Source organism: Schistocerca piceifrons, chromosome 9 (genome assembly GCF_021461385.2).
Source record: "Schistocerca piceifrons isolate TAMUIC-IGC-003096 chromosome 9, iqSchPice1.1, whole genome shotgun sequence".
NCBI classification, from domain to species: domain Eukaryota; kingdom Metazoa; phylum Arthropoda; class Insecta; order Orthoptera; family Acrididae; genus Schistocerca; species Schistocerca piceifrons.
The window spans coordinates 49,430,377-49,433,962 of record NC_060146.1 but is presented as its reverse complement, the minus strand read 5'-3'; the positions used below and the strand labels follow the sequence as shown (position 1 = coordinate 49,433,962).

The window sequence follows — 3,586 nt, the reverse complement described above, 5'->3', positions numbered from 1 at the left end:
ACTACTGTCTCTCTAGTTGAGAGATTTTTCTACTAACTTATGAAATGCCTAATGACTACTGAATGATGTTCTTATGCTTTACTTTGTACATAGTTGCTTATTTCATTTGATATCTAGTTTCTAGCTGCACTGCAGTATTGGTTAAAATAAAATTTTATAGATGTACTAATATAAATATTTTCTGTCTACAGATCAAGTAAATAATATTTTTTTTCAAAAAAATGAGGGAGCACAAAACGACATTTACCTTCACAGGAACTGCATTCATAATTTTCTTTTCAAGTACTTGGTAATTTCTTTTGTAGAATAAATTGTGATGCATCACTCTAGTATTAAGATGTGACATAGGTATTAGACATGGCCATTTTTAGTGTACTATTTTTTCTGCTTGAGCTTTGTCATGTTTAGGTGTAAGTTATTTCATTTTCTGTTGTTGGTTGCCAGGCATAGTGCTACTGAATTTCAATTTGTGTCACTCTGCTAAGCCAGATTTATTTTTCTTGTTTGCTGCGCATTGCCTCATATTAGTTGTAATGTTGAATTGCTTGGTAATTTAGATTTACTGTAGCTTGCATTGCAAATTTCCATTTTTTTTTCATTGCTGTTTGCGTTAATTGTTTTGTGCTGCTGCATTGCCTCATCCCTTAGTTTAGCATCTGAGCTCAGTAGATTTAAGTTAGCTTAAGAGGGGTAGACTATATAAGAAACTGACTATGGAGAATAGGTAAAGAATGCGTTGCGAAGTTATATGAAAAAGATTTGCGCCAAAATGAGTATTGTAGACTGAGAAATAATTATATTGAAAGAAATATGAATAGAATACAGAAAGCAGGTATAGATAGGACTTTTTGGGAATAATGATGAATGAAGGGAGATCTCCAAGAAGTAAAGGAAGTTTTGAAACTTCCTGGCAGATTAAACTGTGTGCCTGACCGAGACTCGAACTCGGGACCTTTGCCTTTCGCGGGCAAGTGCTCTACCAACTGAGCTACCGAAGCACGACTCACGCCCGGTACTCACAGCTTTACTTCTGCCAGTACCTCGTCTCCTACCTTCCAAACTTTACAGAAGCTCGCAGGAGAGCTTCTGTAAAGTTTGGAAGGTAGGAGACGAGGTACTGGCAGAAGTAAAGCTGTGAGTACCGGGCGTGAGTCGTGCTTCGGTAGCTCAGTTGGTAGAGCACTTGCCCGCGAAAGGCAAAGGTCCCGAGTTCGAGTCTCGGTCGGGCACACAGTTTTAATCTGCCAGGAAGATTCATATCAGCGCACACTCCGCTGCAGAGTAAATATCTCATTCTGGAAACATCCCCCAGGCTGTGGCTAAGCCATGTCTCCGCAATATCCTTTCTTTCAGGAGTGCTAGTTCTGCAAGGTTCGCAGGAGAGCTTCTGTAAAGTTTGGAAGGTAGGAGACGAGGTACTGGCAGAAGTAAAGCTGTGAGTACCGGGCGTGAGTCGTGCTTCGGTAGCTCAGTTGGTAGAGCACTTGCCCGCGAAAGGCAAAGGTCCCGAGTTCGAGTCTCGGTCGGGCACACAGTTTTAATCTGCCAGGAAGTTTCATATCAGCGCACACTCCGCTGCAGAGTGAAAATCTCATTCTGGAAAGGAAGTTTTGTTTGCAAAATACTGCAGTAAAACAAACCCTGTCCTTTCCTTTTGTATTATTCCGCTATATGTGTGTGTATTCTTGTGTATTTGTGTTTTTCCTGTCTTTATGTGTTTAGCTAATACGATTTATGTTGTAGAATTTTTCTAGTACTAAGCTACATTCACTATGAGGAGGAATACTGTTATCCTCAAATATAAGTTGCATTAATAATATGTTATTTTCTTTGTAAAGTTGTTTACAATTCTGTTCTATTTCAATGTTCGTGTGTGAAATTAATGTTTCGAAAACTATTCTCATTATTTTATATATTTACTTATGTCATAATTCCTGTAACTCTGATGGATATGTTATTTCGATTCTTTTGTAAAGCCTGTACTACAAATGTTATCTGTATTGTTATGTTCTTTAATGATGTATTTTGTACCTTTGTAATTTTATTTTCATGTTGTAAATTTATAACTGTATAGACACCAGTTCTTCAAATTAAGTTACATTTCACTGCACACGTTTCTGTTGGTCATAGTATATGGACAATATGTGAGAAGTAGGGACTGTTAGTGTTTGCACGTGTGTTAATAATTCTGCAAGGGACTGGATAACAGCATTGCTGGTTCTAAGGACAATTCCAAAAACTTTGTGAGTGCACAAGTGGTAGTTATGGACTTGCTATATTATTCGCAAGACTCTTCAATGGTGATTGTGCACCTGCACAGTCACAACAGATGGCTGCTGGCCATCTCTACAAGGACTACAGTGGGTCTGCATCTTTGATGACCCACCAATACCATTACTTCTACAAGGACTACAGTGGGTCTACACCCTTGCTGACTCACCAATACCATTATTTCTACAAGGACTGCAGTGGGTCTGCACCTCTGGTGGCCCACCAATACCATAATCTCTACCAGGACTACAATGGGTATGCTCTGTGACGACTTACCTACCAATATTCTTCAAAACTTCGACTGACTCTGTGGTGGGTTTGCTCTGTTGTGGCCCATTATCTGTCTGCATGTCGAGAGCCAGCACTGTCTTTCCATTGGAAGGACAACACTACTTCTTCAAGACTGCATGGAAATCCACTACTTCCGTGTGCATTTTCTTTTACTGCTCAGACTTTGAGAAAAACACTGCAATGTTACTGTGATGAATGATCAGGACTGTCTTTATGGACTGTGAGAAAATGTTAGCTTTTGACCAACATTGTATCAATAAGTGTGTGCATTTGATATCTTTGTTATTGTAATTATGAAAAATTTTATCAAATCATTATTGGCCACTGCCCAAAACAATTTGTAAAATTTTTTGTGGGGGGGATGGGGGCTATGTAAGTAGGCTGTTTAGGTTTTCTTATTGGTAAAGCCACGTAGCGCTCTGTATGTAAATCACTGGCTGTGCTGTGTGCAGTCTGTGGCTGGTTTGCATTGTTGTCTGCCATTGTAGTGTTGGGCAGCGGCAGCTGGATGTGAACAGCGTGTAGCGTTGCGCAGTTGGAGGTGAGCCGCCAGCAGTGGTGGATGTGGGGAGAGAGATGGCGGAGTTTTGTAATTTGTCATGAACTGCTATATATATTATGTCTATTAAGGTAAATACATTGTTTGTTTTCTATTAATATCTTTCATTTGCTAACTATCCCTATCAGTAGTTAGTGCCTTCCGTAGTTTGAATATTTTATTTAGCTGGCAGTAGTGGTGCTCACTGTATTGCAGTAGTTCGAGTAACCAAGATTTTTGTGAGGTAAGTGATTTGTGAAACGTATAGGTTAATGTTAGTCAGGGCCATTCTTTTGTAGGGATTTTTGAAAGTCAGATTGCGTTGCGCTAAAAATATTGTATGTCAGTTTAAGGACAGTCCTGTACAATTTTTCAAAGGGGACGTTTCAAATAATGGTCATGTCTGGGGAATTTGGTGAGCAGCGGAAGCGTGTCAGCTCAGAAGAGTGTTCCAGGAACCACTCTCTAGCAATTCGTGTCGCGTGG

At 39.7% G+C, this 3,586-nt stretch overlaps 2 non-coding genes across 2 annotated transcripts; both read left to right on the top strand.

Annotated features, from left to right (window-relative positions):
- The first annotated feature begins 1,155 nt into the window (after positions 1-1,155).
- On the top strand, positions 1,156-1,230 carry Trnas-cga. Its single transcript has one exon. It is a non-coding gene; the product is annotated as a tRNA-Ser (tRNA).
- Positions 1,231-1,456: 226 nt separating this feature from the next.
- Trnas-cga lies at positions 1,457-1,531 on the top strand. The gene has a single exon. It is a non-coding gene; the product is annotated as a tRNA-Ser (tRNA).
- The last annotated feature ends 2,055 nt before the right edge of the window (positions 1,532-3,586 follow it).